Source organism: Ranitomeya imitator, chromosome 2 (genome assembly GCF_032444005.1).
Source record: "Ranitomeya imitator isolate aRanImi1 chromosome 2, aRanImi1.pri, whole genome shotgun sequence".
Taxonomy (NCBI): Eukaryota; Metazoa; Chordata; class Amphibia; order Anura; family Dendrobatidae; genus Ranitomeya; species Ranitomeya imitator.
In genome coordinates this window covers 503,947,570-503,964,557 of record NC_091283.1, presented here as the reverse complement: position 1 = coordinate 503,964,557, position 16,988 = coordinate 503,947,570, and the positions used below count along the sequence as shown (strand labels likewise).

General features: G+C 43.3%; 1 protein-coding gene across 4 annotated transcripts in view; it reads left to right on the top strand.

The window, feature by feature from the left end:
* Positions 1-16,988, top strand: part of RARA (retinoic acid receptor alpha) — a 157,714-nt gene that overhangs the window by 22,250 nt on the left and 118,476 nt on the right. Inside the window, exon 1 of one of the 4 annotated variants that reach the window (XM_069751622.1) lies at positions 15,255-15,275. The exons of the other annotated variants lie outside the window; for them this stretch is intronic. The gene's annotated coding sequence lies outside the window, so the exon portion shown is untranslated. Of the gene's footprint in view, positions 1-15,254; positions 15,276-16,988 lie in introns of those variants that run through there. 4 annotated transcript variants of the gene reach the window in all.

Genomic DNA, 16,988 nt, shown 5'->3' with positions numbered 1-16,988 from the left:
GTTTCTTGGAGATCGGTTTGGCCAATTTTGTGTTGCCTCCACCTTTATTTTACCTCTTCCGATGATGTAGACCAAGTATTTTGCCTCCTCTTTCCCCATGACACACTTCTTTGGGTTTATGGTAAACCCTGCCTTCCGCAGCGCATCCACTGGACCTTCTACAGATGACTATCACAATATCGTCGATGTAGCCGTACTTTTTGTGAGGGGCTAGGATCAGGTGTAGAGAAGACCGTCTTCTCCTTGGCACTTTGTGAGAGGATTTTTTGCCAGTACCCTTTTGTTAGGTCCAGGGTGGTGATGTATCTGTCTGACCCTAGCCTATCAATGAGTTCATTGACGCAGGGCATCGGATATGCATTGAATTTGGACACTTCAATGAGTTTCCTGCAGGCGTTACAGAAATGCCATTCTCCATCAGTCTTCGGCACAAGGACAATGGGTCTGGACCAGCCACTCTTTGACTCTTAGATGACGCCCAGGCTCAACATTCTCCTTCGGGCTTCGGGGATTCTGTACGGCTGTTAGTTCACCCACACATATAGTTCCATCAGGATTTCATGCTCCACAACCTGCGTCATGACAACTTCAGAAACAGGTTCTGCTGAAGCAGTTCTCTGCACTTTTGTTTCTGGGCCTTTGGCAGTGCCTCTGCCACTGTGGCATCCTCGACCTTGGCTTCCGGATTGGCTCCCAAGTGCGTAGCTTTCACCAGTTCCTTGTCTAACCATCGTTAAAGCAGGTTGAAGTGGTACACCTGATATGGCTTTCTTCTCTCAGGCTGTTGGACCTTGAAGTTGACGTCACTCAGCTTCTTGACCACCTCGTGTGGCCCCTTCCACTTGGCCAGAAATTTACTTTAGACCATGGAGATCAACACCCGGTCTCCCAGGCTAAATGGTCTCAGCCGATCAATTGTGACCCTTGCCTGGGCCTCTTGTGCTTGGAGGAGGAACTACTTCACAATTGCCATTACCTTTGTGATCCTTTTCTGCATCTGGGCCACATGCGCGATGATACTTCAGTGGGGTGTAGCATTGGCTTCCTAGATCTCCTTCACAAAATCCAGAAGTCCCTGAGGGTGCCGTCCATATAACAACTTGAACGGTGAGAATCCCGTAAAGGCCTGTGGAACTTCCCTAATAGAGAACAGCAAATACAGGAGTAGGCAATCCCAGTCTTGGCCATCCTTTTCCATGACCTTCTTAAGCATGGACTTCAAGGTCTTATTGAATCTCTCCACCAAGCTGTCCATCTGTGGATGGTTCACCTGTGTTGTGTATTCTGGAGAGCCTTACATAACTCTCCCATTACCTTGGACATGAATGGCGTTCCTTGGTCCGTCAGGATCTCCTTTGGCAGGCCCATCCTGGAGAAAATATGAACTCGCTCTCTGGCTATGATCCTGGCGGAGGAGTTTCTCATTGGTACTGCCTCTGGGTACTGTGTTGCATAGTTCATGACCAGGATATATTGGTGCCCTCTGGCCGACTTAACCAGGGACCCAACACGGTCCATAGCAATCTGGTCAAATGGGACCTCTATAATGGGTAACAGCACTAGGGGACTGCAGAAGTGGGTGACGGGAGCAGTTAGCTGACAGGTAGGACAGAACCGAAAATAATTAACAATCTAACAATCTAAATAACAATGTAATTACTAACAGAGGCAAGTACCTGCTTGTTGTCCCCGGCGCTGGTCATTGAAAGCTCCTGCCAGAGATTCATCTGCTTCAGGTCAACAAAGCAATAGTTTCTCTTAATGTTGACTGGGCGGTACTAATGACGTCATGCTGATTCGCAGCAAGCTTCCTCCAATTAGGCAACGTGGAACTGGCTGTCAACAGGAAAATAAACTGCCACTCTGTTGACGTGATGTCAGAGGAAGTCTGTGACTGCTCTGTGCCAGCGGAGAATGGTGCCGGATACAACACGCAGGTAGGTAGCAACTACCAGCCTATTAGTGCTTAGGCATTTTTTTTTATTTTTTACAAAGTTCTGGAAATATCCTTTAAAGGGGTTGACCACTACTTGGACAACCCCTTCCTAAATACTATATTCTCCAGTGTAAAATAAGATTAACAGACACTTGCCTCTTGCACTAGTGCCGTTCTAGAGATTCTTTGCGTCGGGTCACGAGTGGCTCATGAGATATTGTTATTGCAGTGTTGGCAGAAAAAATGCAGCTGAAATACGTGTATTTTTATGCGTTTTTGTGGGTTTTCTCCCCATTCATTTGAGCAAATGAAAAACGCTGAAAAACCTCACATGCTGCAGAAAAATCCACACAGAAAAAATAAGCAACATCTCCATGAGATTTCAGAAATCTTATTCACTTTGTAAAGTGAATTGTTTTTTTTTTAAACTCGAAAAATGTGTGGAAAACAATGCAGAGTGAGTAATCCACGGGAGACCCTGCGCCGACATTGCTGGAATACCGCCAATGCGTTAATTATATTTCACACTGGGTAATATAGTATCCAAGAAGGGGTTGTCCAAATATTAGACAACATCCATTAAATGTATTCTTTGTTTTATGCCAATAATGATTTACTTCGTTCTATTTTTAGCAGAATTCATGAAGTTGTAAAAGGTAGTAAACTTTAGTGCAAATATGATGCGCAAAAATTTACTTTTGACATGTCTGAAATTATTAACGGAAATTGGTGTAATTTTTTAGCTAAACTTACGCCTGCTCAAAGCATTTAGTATCAAATTACAACTTTATTTAGAGATGTATGTGCCGTAATAAATTTGGTGCGTTTTACTGTTACGAATTATAGGATAAGACCAGTTTATGAAATTGCCCGTAGTGGTTCAATTCTTCACCATTTTCATTATGGTAGATTTTTGCCAGTGAATGAGAACGCTCATATTTGCAGTCAGTGGTGGCACAACAGTAGATACCTAGTCCTGTTTTCAGATGAGGTGATGTTAAAAAATTAAACACATCAGCCCCAGTCACACAAGTTTTTCTTATACTTTGATAGAATTTATCAGTCAGGATTATTAATTGCAAAGAACATTGTCTATACTGAAATTGTAACCATTACACAAAAGAGCAAGACCAGTTATGGATAGGTTACATACTTCCAAATATAAGAGAGATTGTTTTAATAATTTCATTATTACGTAACACGCTTATTAATGGGATTGTCCCACTTGTCAAGTTGTTACTTATCTATAGGGACCTTACCGATCCTGACAGCAAACAGTGAAATGTCCCGATAGAATGGAGGGTTGAACAAGAGTTTGCATCACATTTCTTTCCATTGACTATGGGACAGTCTGACATAGTCGGGCGTACTCTGCTATCTCCCCTTATGAATGTAGCTCCATTTATATTTATACTAGATGGTGGCCCGATTCTAACACATCGGGTATTCTAGAATATGTATTTATGTATGTATATAGCAGCCACATAGTATATAGTACAGGCCACATAGTATATAGGAGCCATGTAGTATATAGCAGACAAATACTACGTGGCCTATGCTATATACAATGTGGCTGCTATATACATACATATTGTAGAATACCCGATGCGTTAATTCAGGCCACGCAATATATAACAGTGGCCACGCAGTATATAACACAGCCACGTACTATATAACACAGCCCATGCAGTATATAGCAGCCACGCAGTATATAACACAGGCGACGTAGTATATAACACAGGCCACGCAGTATATAACACTGGCCACGTAATATATAGCACAGCCCACGTAGTATATAGCAGCCACATAGTATATAACACTGCCCACGCAGTATATAACAGTGGCCACGTAATATATAGCACAGCCCACGCAGTATATAGCACAGCCCACGGAGTATATCACACAGCCCACATAGTATATAACACTGCCTATGTAGTATATAGCAGCCACGCGGTATCTAACACAGCCCACGTATACCACTGCCTATGTAGTATATAGCAGCCACGCGGTATCTAACACAGCCCACGTAGTATACAGCAGTGTGGGCACCATATCCCTGTTAAAAAAGTAATTAAAATAAAAAATAGTTATATACTCACCCCATGGGATCCAGCTTAGCTCCGGCGATACGCACGCAGCTGCCGCCATCTTCCGTTCCCAGGATGCATTGCAAAATTACCCAGATGACTTAGCGGTCTTGCGAGACCGCTAAGTCTTCTGGGCAATTTTGCAATGCATCGCCGGGAACGGAAGATGGGTGCAGGCGCGAGCACATCGTCGGACTACGGAGGGTGAGAATAGCAGGTTTTTTGTTTTTTTATTATTTTTAACATTACATTTTTTTACTATTGATGCCGCATAGGCAGCATCAGTAGTAAAAAGTTGGGGACACATAGGGTTAATAGCAGCGGTTATGGAGTGCGTTACCCGTGGCATAACGCGGTCCGTTACCGCCGGCATTAACCCTGTGTGAGCGGTGACTGGAGGGGAGTATGCGGGCGCCGGGCACTGACTGCGGGGAGTAAGGAGCGGCCATTTTCTTCCGGACTGTGCCCGTCGCTGATTGGTCGTGGCTGTTTTGCTGTGACCAATCAGCGACTTGGATTTCCATGACAGACAGAGGCCGCGACCAATGAATATCCGTGACAGAAAGAAAGACAGACAGACGGAAGTGACCCTTAGACAATTATATAGTAGATTTATATGATATAAATTAGTGTTAACCATAATTGTCCCACAGGGACTCCCTGGGCCTGTGTTCCTAATCTAATGCAAATTGTGCAGTCTGTATCAAAGTATTCCATTTTCTTGATCCTAACTATTCATAAACTTTCTTTTTTTTTTTTTTACACAAATTTACGGTTAAATTTGCAGTTTACATTGTGACCCATTAGTAAAGTTGAGCTAAGTTTTCAGAATTCGGTTCCGATTGCAATCGGCAACGAATAGTGTATTTGCAATATTCACTGAACATCATTGGAGTCAATGGGAGTAGAAATGACCAAATATGTTTGGAATCGATCGTCAAACATAAATTCTGCACGAATATGGCAAATTCAGATTCGGCGACCGATTCCGAACATATTCGCTCAACTCTATCCATTACTAATATTTTGAGGCAAATTTGGAAATATCTTTTAAAAGGGTAGTCTGCTACTGGTCAACCCCAGTGTAATCAATTCAGGACCCCAATTAAAATAAAAACAGTGGATACTCACCTACTGCAGCGGTGCCATTCTAGAGATGTTGACGATCCAGGAGAGTGACGACAAGTCACGTCACTCACCAGGAACAGTAATGCTGACATCGCTGGAACATCACAACTACTGGAGATGAGTATAAATTGGTTTTACTTGAGTTAGGATCTTGAAGTGATGAAACTGGGGTTGTCCAGTAGTTTGCAATCCCTTTAAGTAGAATTGTGCCAGAGCTTATGGTAGAGAGGTCCCAAGAGGGGGATCATGGAACTGTCTTCACCAGCATATTTCTGGCACAGTGGCACAGAACGAGTTACATCTTCCCACTAGAAGTGTTAATTGGAAGCACACGGATCTGTTTTTGGAGTGTAGTTCATGTTTATACCTAAATATAGAGTCACAGTCCTTGTAGTAAAACCTCACACATGTGGAGAACATGGAAATTATTCTGTGTCCTGGTGTGTGAGCGTGTGTGGGCCCGGGCCACGCACAAGTCCCTGAGTCATTGCTGGGTTTCTCTGCAGTTCACTGTGGTGCAAATTACCAGGAAATGATGACACGGTGCAGGATATATATATGCAACCTAGTGATTAGATTAGGACAGGATCACACAGTGCTGGATCTCTATATAATGTACAATGATTTCCTGACACTAGATGATCAGGACAGGATCACACAATGCTGGGTATCTATATAATGTACAGTGATCTCCTGACTATAGATTATCAGCACTTGCTCACACTGTGCTGGATCTCTATATACAGTTAAGTCCATATATATTTGGACAGAGACAACATTTTTCTAATTTTGGTTCTAGACATTACCACAATGAATTTTAAACAAAACAATTCAGATGCAGTTGAAGTTCAGACTTTCAGCTTTCATTTGAGGGCATCCACGTTAAAATTGGATGAAGGGTTTAGGAGTTTCAGCTCCTTAACATGTGCGACCCTGTTTTTAAAGGGACCAAAAGTAATTGGACAGATTCAATAATTTTAAATAAAATTTTCATTTCTAGTTCTTGGTTGAAAACCCTTTGTTGGCAATGACTGCCTGAAGTCTTGAACTCATGGACATCACCAGACGCTGTATTTCCTTTGATGCTCTGCCAGGCCTTCACTGCGATGGTTTTCAGTTGCTGTTTGTTTGTGGGCCTTTCTGTCTGAAGTTTCGTCTTTACCAAGTGAAATGCATGCTCAATTGGGTTGAGATCAGGTGACTGACTTGGCCATTCAAGAATATTCCACTTCTTTGCTTTAATAAACTCCTGGGTTGCTTTGACTTTGTTTTGGGTCATTGGTTGTCGTTTCATACTACAGATGAACAATCAGTTTGGCTGGATCTGAGCTCACAGTATGGCTCTGAATACCTCAGAATTCATTCGGCTGCTTCTGTCCTGTGTCACATCATCAATAAATACTAGTGACCCAGTGCCCCTGGCAACCATGCATGCCCAAGCCATCACACTGCCTCCGCCGTGTGTTACAGATGATGTGGTATGCTTTGGATCATGAGCTGTACCACGCCTTCGCCATACTTTTCTCTTTCCATCATTCTGGTAGAGGTTGATGTTGGTTTCATCTGTCCAAAGAATGTTCTTCCAGAACTGTGCTGGCTTTTTTAGATGTTTTTTAGCAAAGTCCAGTCTAGCCTTTTCATTATTGATGCTTATGAGTGGCTTGCACCGTGCAGTGAACCCTCTGTATTTACTTTCATGCAATCTTCTCTCTATGGTAGATTTGGATATTGATACGCCGACCTCCTGGAGAGTGTTGTTCACTTGGTTGGCTGTTGTGAAGGGGTTTCTCTTCACCAAGGAGATTATTCTGCGATCATCCACCACTGTTGTCTTCCGTGGGCGCCCAGGTCTTTTTGCATTGATGAGTTCACCAGTGCTTTCTTTCTTTCTCAGGATGTACCAAACTGTAGATTTTGCCACGCCTAATATTGTAGCAATTTCTCGGATGGGTTTTTTCTGTTTTCGCAGCTTGAGGATGGCATATTTCACCTGCATGGAGAGCTCCTTTGACCGCATGTTTACTTCACAGCAAAACCTTCCAAATGCAAGCACCACACCTCAAATCGACTTTATCTGCTTAATTGAGAATGACATAACAAAGGGATTGCCCACACCTGTCCATGAAATAGCCTTGGAGTCAATTGTCCAATTACTTTTGGTCCCTTTAAAAACAGGGTGGCACATGTTAAGAAGCTGAAACTCCTAAACCCTTCATCCAATTTTAATGTGGATACCCTCAAATGAAAGTTGAAAGTCTGAACTTCAACTGCATCTGAATTGTTTTGTTTAAAATTCATTGTGGTAATGTCTTTAACCAAAATTAGAAAAATGTTGTCTCTGTCCAAATATATATGGACTTAACTGTAGTGTACAGTGATCGCCTGACTGTAGATAACCAGGACAGGATCACACAGTGCTGGATTCCTATATAATGTACAGTGATCTCCTGACTGTAGATTATGAGGACAGGATCACACAGTGCTGGGTATCTATATAATGTACAGTGATCTCCTGAATGTAGATTATGAGGACAAGATCACACAGTGCTGGATCCCTATATATTGTACAGTGATCTCCTGAATATAGATTATCCGGACAGGGTCACATAGTGAAGGGTGTATATAATGTATAGTCTCCTGACTGTAGTTTATCAGGACAGGATCCATGTATAGTTGCATAGTTGACAAGTTTAAAAAAGGGTACACAGGCCCATTAACTTTCTCGGGATTAACAAAGACCCTATGTTAGGGGAAAAATTTGTTCCCGACTCCAAATATGGCAATCAAAATATATTCCTTGAACTCAACTCCAGATACCAAGCACTTAAAATTTGTCATGTTATTTATTTATTTTTTAAAGAATGTTATCCAGGACCTTTTTGAACTTTTTCAATTAATCAGAATATGCTAATTTCAGTCACTTAAGGTACCTTCACACTCAGCGACGCTGCAGCGATACCGACAACGATGTTGATCGCTGCAGCGTCGCTGTTTGGTCGCTGGAGAGCTGTCACACAGACAGCTCTCCAGCGACCAACGATCCCGAGGTCCCCGGGTAACCATCGGTTTACTAAGCGCAGGGCCGTGCTTAGTAACCCGATGGGACAGACAGCGGTAGGTAAGTATGTAGTGTTTGTTTTTTTTACTTTTACACTTTTAACCAGGGTAAACACCGGGTTACTAAGCGCGGCCCTGTGCTTAGTAACCCGATGTTTACCCTGGTTACCAGTGAAGACATCGCTGGATCGGTGTCACACACGCCGATCCAGCGATGTCTGCAGGGAGTCCAGCAACGAAATAAAGTTCTGGACTTTCCTCAGCGACCAACGATCTCCCAGCAGGGGCCTGATCGTTGGTCGCTGTCACACAGAACGATTTCCTTAACGATATCGTTGCTACGTCACAAAAAGCAACGATATCGTTAACGATATCGTTATGTGTGAAGGTACCTTAAAGGTACCGTCACACTCAGCGACGCTGCAGCGATACCGACAACGATGTCGATCGCTGCATCGTCGCTGTTTGGTCGCTGGAGAGCTGTCACACAGACAGCTCTCCAGCGACCAACGATCCCGAGGTCCCCGGTAACCAGGGTAAACATCGGGTTACTAAGCGCAGGGCCGTGCTTAGTAACCCGATGTTTACCCTGGTTACCAGCGTAAAAGTAAAAAAAACAAACAGTACATACTTACCTACCGCTGTCTGTCCCCGGCGCTCCGCTTCTCTGCACTCCTCTGCACTGACTGTGAGCACAGTGGCCGGAAAGTAGAGCGGTGACGTCACCGCTCTGCTTTCCGGCTGACCGACGCTCACAGCCAGTGCACGAGGAGTGCAGAGAAGCTGAGCGCCGGGGACAGACAGCGGTAGGTAAGTATGTACTGTTTGTTTTTTTTACTTTTACGCTGGTAACCAGGGTAAACATCTGGTTACTAAGCGCGGCCCTGCGCTTAGTAACCCGATGTTTACCCTGGTTACCAGTGAAGACATCGCTGAATCGGTGTCACACACGCCGATCCAGCGATGTCTGCAGGGAGTCCAGCGACGAAATAAAGTTCTGGACTTTCCTCAGCGACCAACGATCTCCCAGCAGGGGCCTGATCGTTGGTCGCTGTCACACAGAACGATTTCCTTAACTATATCGTTGCTACGTCACAAAAAGCAACGATATCGTTAACGATATCGTTATGTGTGAAGGTACCTTAACATTAAAGAATCCTTGTCTGGTGTCTGATGATGGCGAAACCTCCTTTACACTAGACTTTTAAGGTTTCCAATTTCATGGCTGGAGCTCCCCACTCTGGTATTTGCAAGGTGCTTGCAATAAGATTAAGATATGCATTAAAAAGCTCTGCACACACCCAACATCATATGACTTTGTGCATTGTGCAGTGTTTCATGAATAAACAGTTAGTGAACATGTTTGGCCTTAGGGGCCTTCCTCAGACCATCCATTTGCCCAATGTGTTACGCCATGGAGATAGTTTTTTTCTGGGCGTTTTGTGCTGTATACATGCCTACTTTATGAGCATAACACACAGTATACACCACCAAGCACCAGGCAAAATTAATGCCATGTGATAGATTGGACTTTCTGGTGGCCAGAGGAAGTCCCATGACCAAAAAGTGTCATCAGACTTATCACTTGTTTTTAGATTATCTATTGTTTTGTGAATTAAGTCTTATATGAAGTTTTGGAGAGTGCAGAGTTTTCTGTGTATTACTTGTCATAGTTGACACTGATGGCTGAAGTTACTATGACTGTTTAGCTTTCTCATCTTTACAATGAATGTGACTAGAAACATGATCCATCTGCATAGGTTTCCTGGTCTAGCAGTGTGGGTTTTTTGTATGGCTTAGGCTCTGTTTCCAGCTCGTTTTGGGCCTATGTTGGACGTAAGCGTCAAGGGTATCTCCTGATCCAACTGCATAGGCTTCCTGGTCTAGCAGTGTAGGTTTTTTTGTATGGTGTAGGCTCTGTTTCCAGCCCGGTTTGGGCCTATGTTGGACGTAGGTGTCAAGGGTATCTCCAGATCCAACTGCATAGGCTCCCTGGTCTAGCAGCATATTTTTTTTAAATGACTTATCCTCTGTTTCCAGCTCGTTTTGAGCCTACGTTGGAGATAAGCGTGACGGGTATCTCCTTATATTACCTCGAGTGGAAGCCTACGTCATATCCTGTAGTATTGGTACATAATGGGAAATATCTCCTAAAGGCTAACACTGTAAAAAAGTATGTCGCACTTCAAAAGTTTTATTAATTATGTCCATCTGCATAGGAAAACAAAATAAACTGTGCACACCTTTACTAGAGAAGAAAAGGTATGCCTGCGCATACCAGCAGATTGTATGCCAAAAGTAGACTTTTTAGGAAATGGTGGCCTGTGGGGACATCGGAGATATACTCCCGATGTAAAAAAAAGCATGAATTCAACCTAGCCTTAGCTTTTCAAAGTGATTAGTTGTTTGTAGCTGTCATGTATGTAGCTTTTTTTTTCACCTGTCTGTCTGGGGGTGGAATTCCTGGAATCTAGGAGTCTTTCGGGTTCATTTCACCCTGTATATTTCCAGGAAATTCAGCACTGTATCTGCAAAAAAAAAAAAAAAAACACCAGTAAAAACACAGACTGGGACTTACATCCTCAAGTTGTGTTATTGAGATATAAAATGTGCATTTAAATAATACAAAAAGTAGGGGGCTAGTTTTCAGGAAGTGAGAATCTGAATTGTCTACCCGTGAGTGCTAGTGACAGGAAGTGGCATTTTGCCGGGCACAGCTGGTAGTCACGCCAGGAAGTATGAGGTCAGCCAAGTATAGGGGGGGTGTAGTACAGCATGTCTGCATTGAGTTGTGGGAGGAGGAGGGGGCACAGCGGAAACGGAGCCCAGAGAGTGAGAAGGGAAGTGAGAGCGTTTTTGTGAGTGGTTAGTGTAAATTGCAGACTATATTGTTGAGTATTGCTTGTTCTTTTACTCATCTTCTATCCTTGTCTTACGTTATGGATGTTCTAATACATTGTTGTTCTTCTTTGCATGTGAGTCTTCATCTTTTAGTGCAGTCTTCATCCTTTGGGTGTTATAGTTTTACAGCTCCTGAAATGGGACACACACTACAGCACTGCATACCACACTTAGTATAAGGCTATGTTCACACTTTGCGGATTTTGCTGCGGATCCGCAGCGGATTTGACCGCTGCGGATCCGCAGCAGTTTCCCATGAGTTTACATTCCAATGTAAACCTATGGGAAACAAAAAACGCTGTGCACATGCTGCAGAAAAATCCGCGCGGAAACGCTGCGGATTACATTCCGCAGCATGTCACTTCTTTTCTGCGGATTTTCACCTGCTCCAATAGAAAACTGCAGATGAAAATCCGCAGAAGAAAACGCAGTAAAAACCGCGATAAATCCGCAGTAAAAACCGCAACGAGTTTTCACTGCGGATTTTGGAATTCTGCTGCGGAAAAATCCGCAGCAAAATCCGCAAAGTGTGAACATAGCCTTAGTGTCAGATGTCTTCATTCTATTTAAAATCCTTTTTTTTGTGTGATCTTGTTCAACATTTAAAAGTAATTAACACGATTATCCTCCCAAAATTGATATGGAGGGATGCAGAATATTTTTGTATAGAATACAACAGAAAACAACACCTCTATGCTCTATCAAAATGCTGTGTCAGTCTGGCTTCATATGTCCGAGTTTCACGGATGTGGAACAGACTGCAATCTCCGCACCGCCATGCTCCTGACCCCAACTTGACAGCCTCATATCTGCCAATGAGACTGTTTAGTCCTGGTCAGGAGACCATCGGCTGGTCCTGAAGTCTCTGCACTGACTGAACAAAAACGGGAATGTGTGAGCTGGCCTAATGGGGGTATACAAGCATTGTTTTTGGAGAGAAAATTGACATAATATGGTTACATCCAAAAGTGCCATAAAGGCGGCACAGAGTGTTAGTCTGGAGAACGGAGCTGCAGGGACCCCATGTACTTTTTAATGGGTTCCATGCACACAGCGCTACAATGTGCATGAAGTCTAACTCTGATTAACTGTTACTTATGTTCTTCCAGTCGCCTCTTTCTCCTTCTTATGTATTCCTCATGTTAGCATTTGTGCTTTGCATTGTCTTCCAAAAGTCACATATTTTTAAGCTGGCCATAGACATTCAACAGATGTTAGTCGAACAAGTCAACTTTGGCAGGACCAGTCAACCATCTATCTTAACTTTTCTATGACATTGTATATTGGGTTGGATTTTTAACATACTGTTAGTAGTTTTTTCAGCGGTGTCTGGCAGCTGCTTGTTACCTTCTCCCCATTGAGAACACTTCTCCGCTTGGCTGTGCCCAGCATTCTTATAAATTAGAGAGAGGATAAGAGTACCTCTTGGTCAAACACGTTGATCTGTATATTTCTTTCTTTTTAAGGTAGCATTATACTTAATATATTTCAGCAAACTCCACTATACTGATCTTATCATGCCCAGACTTATATTTTGTGTGTATGGCCGGCTGACACTTGATCTTAAGCTGGCCACACATACCTAATACCTAAAGGTACCGTCACATTAAGCGACGCTGCAGCGATACCGACAACGATGTCGATCGCTGCAGCGTCGCTGTTTGGTCGCTGGAGAGCTGTCACACAGACAGCTCTCCAGCGACCAACGATCCCGAGGTCCCCGGTAACCAGGGTAAACATCGGGTTACTAAGCGCAGGGCCGCGCTTAGTAACCCAATGTTTACCCTGGTTACCAGCGTAAACGTTAAAAAAACAAACACTACATACTTACCTTCAGCTGTCTGTCCTCCGGCGCTGTGCTTTCCTCTGCACTGTCAGCGCCGGTCAGCCAGAAAGCACAGCGGTGACGTCACCGCTCTGCTTTCCGGCTGGCCGGCGCTGACACAGGATGCAGGAGGAGTGCAGAGAAGCAGAGCGCCGGGGACAGACTGCTGAAGGTAAGTATGTAGTGTTTGTTTTTTTAACGTTTACGCTGGTAACCAGGGTAAACATCGGGCTACTAAGCGCGGCCCTGCGCTTAGTAACCCGATGTTTACCCTGGTTACCAGTGAAGACATCGCTGGATCGGCGTCACACACGCCGATCCAGCGATGTCAGCGGGAAGTCCAGCGAGGAAATAAAGTTCTGGACTTTCCTCAGCGACCAACGATCTCCCAGCAGGGGCCTGATCGTTGGTCGCTGTCACACATAACGATTTCCTTAACGATATCGTTTCTATGTCACAAAAAGCAACGATATCGTTAACTAAAAGCAACGATATCGTTATCGTTAGCTAGCAGGTTGATTTTTCTTCTGACAACAAATATTTTATATCCATATTGACCACATTTCTTCATATAGTCAATTTGGTTGCATCAAAAATATCTTCGAAACTTCAAGATGGAATTATTTGCTTACCCAAGGTTCAAAAGTATGGTCTATGGAACGGACATGTACTTAGCTTCCTTTGAATGTATCTTATATCAGTAATCACTTTTCTGACATGGTAATCAATATATATAGTATCTGTCCTATAAAATTTTAGTCCTTAAATCCGCCAATAACATAAGGATCTAGAACAGAAACTTCTAACTCCCATGGAGGAAAGAAAAAAAAACAAAATACTTCTGCCATGATATATCTGGGGAAAAATGGGGTGACATAAGAATTCGACAAAACATCTAATCAAGAAGGGAACACACCTACACATTATATCTCTAGTGGGTCTAGCCAACATATTGTGTCCATTACATTCATAGTTAGGACACCTACGTTATCAGTGTATTTGTTCATAAATATTTCTGCAGACATGGTGCATTTAGACAAGTAGAAACGCTCCTTCGTATGGACGCTGATTATCTGCATATGTAACCATGGCATCGATCACCCAACGAACGAACAGAATGCTTGTTCATTGGCTGATTGAATCGTTCATACCGTTAAAAACCCATCATTACCGGCGGTACATCCCCGATGTAAACTGGGTATGTGCTGCTAATAACGATACTGTACGGGGGGGGGGAGGAGGCATAACAGTTGTATTAGCAATCATTCTTTCCCAATCATTGTTCTTTAGCTTTGTAAAGAGGGGGGTAAACAAACGCTGAACGACTTGGATATTGTGCAACTCCTGAAATTGACCTCTGTAAGTGCACCATTAGCAAGCCTGTCCATAAAGGTTCTAGTTTACCCCAATTCTCCCCCCGGAATGCACATCTACATTACTTATTGGCCATCTTCCTCTTACTCCTTCTCTTTATCTGCTCCATCTCTCGTCATCACTCATTACTCTTCTATTGCATTTCTATGGATCCCTCACCTTTTTAAATTCTCATACTTCACTTTTCCCCTCACTCTCTCCTAAATTCCCCTTTCAGTCTTCCCTTTTTGTCTCCCACCCCCTTCTCTTTGGCTCTCTCTAGAGGGGAAGGAACACTAACTTCCTGGAGAGAATCTCCAGGCCAAACATCTGAAAACAAGAAAGGAGAGTGGGGAGAGAGCAGACGGGTGGAGGGTGAGAGAGGAACCTTAATCAGGCACACATGTATTCTCATGTATTATGGCCTTGACTCTATGTTCTGGACGTAGCGTATCTGGCTCCACATTTGTAGGGAGGGGGGTCGAATTGTAGAACAACGGTTTCTCGCTGACATTCTATATTTCTTGCCCACAGATCTTTGCCCAATGTGAATGGTACATTTATGGCATTGGGTGTAGTAGAGCCGGACACCAACCATACTGTGCTCTAATATACCCTCGGATGCTTCAAATGTAAGCATCTTTGGTCTGCATCATGGCAAGCTTATTAGCACAGTGTAGATTCCAGCGGCTGAAGCATCTGTCTTCTTCATAATATATTATTCTCCTGGTCCCATTTTTCACTTCTCTCTCCACCCTCTGGGCCTCCTTCTTTATACTGCCTCCCTCCCCTTCATCCTTAGTATGTATGTCTGGCTGCTGTCCATACATCTCCTAAACCCAGATTAAATTTTAGGTAAGACTGGGCCAAGCCTGTCCCATTCTCCCACACATACCCGCTGACAAGGCAATGAAAGGGTTACAGCCGTGGGTGGGGGAGAGCCTGTGCTATCAAACTGCAGCAGAAGAAAGGCTCCCTGCCCTTTTGTGTGAGTACTTAGTGTATGTATTTGTAAGTTTGCTATGTCAATGGGGAATCTCCTAAAATGTTATGGGGGCGTGAGTGTTCTACAAGGCAGACAGACTATTAACTCTTTTGTCCCCTGGTGCGCGGGTAAGATATGCCTTTGGGAAATCTCCGCAGTACAGTAATGTCAAGCAGTACATCAGGTTTTATTTGTTTATCACATATTCTTCAGATCTGTTGTAAGATTTTCTTGCAAAAATTTTCAAAAGTAAAAAGGAACCTCTGCAATCAGCTATACGTAAGCCGGAATAGGAAGTGAAACAATATTGTGATAATTCACGCAGACATAATCGGATGTTTGGTGCCGGTGCGTCATAATGCCATGGGCTACAGTCCACTTCTTCTTAAGACAAGTACCTCCTAGTGACAACAGTTTTCAGATGTGTTCCCCTATAGCTGATTCCAGTACCGTCGCAATGGTAGTGGAGGCAAAGTGGCAACCGTAATGCACCGCGCAAAATTTTTACCTACTGCCCCTCCTATTGATAACTCTCCCCAACCTACAGCATACATATATATGACACCAAAATAAATTCACCAAATAAATACACACCAGACGACATTAAGAAAAAAAAAATAAAAAGAACCGAGGCCAAACCCTCTTAATATAGACCAATCCCTATACATTGTAACATTAGACTCCCATAACATTGTCAGACATGCAAGCTCCCTTGTATCATTGCATCCATCGTATATTGACATCCATGCTCTTGCACCCCCAGACTTCAGCGTGACATCAGTATGACATCCTTAGCGCCCACATTATAATGAACCTCCTATTATAACATCCATAGTGCCCTAATATAAGACCCCCTACCAAGAATGATAAGCTCTCCATATAATGACACCTATTGAGTCCTCAGTGTAATAGACCACACTCTGTATAATGACATAATTATTGCCCTCACTGTAAGGCCCTCCCATTATGACACCTATAGAGCCCTAAATAAAAGCCCCCCTCAGTATAATTTGCCCCCCCCATATCATGATACCTATGACATCCTCAGTATAATAGCCCCCCTCCATATATTAAGCAAACTTGGAGATTTAAGTAGATCTAAAACCCCCGCTGCCGAGGATCCAATATACAATAGGAAACCAGATGCGGTATATATGTGATATTATTTGTCAACGCGTTTTGAGGTGATCATACCTCTTCATCAGGACAAACCACAATTGTAGTATTTGTCCTGATGAAGAGGCTTGATCACCTCGAAACGCGTTGACAAATAAAACAACATACATACCGCATCTGGTTTCCTAACATATATTGGATCCTCAGCAGCTCTGGTTTTATATCCACTTTCATTCCCAAGGTTGGACTATCTGTTTGGTGGGATTTCAGCAGCCGTCTTTGCTGAAAAGCTAATAAAGAGGTTGTGACTAACAACCCCCAGGTGAGCAAACCCCTTATTCGATCCTTTGTAATACGGATAAGACTGTATTGTGTATTGTCATTCCAGTTTTTATCTAAACACAACCCTCTGTATAATGATATCCTTAGTGCCTTCGTTATAACAGAGCTCCAATTATGACTTCTGTATGGCGCTAAATAAAAGGTCCCCATGTATAATATGCCCCCGATGTAATGACAACTATTACCTTCTCGGTATAATAGGCCCCCTCCGTATATGACATTCTTAGCGCCCTCATTAAAATGGTCCTCCCTTTATGA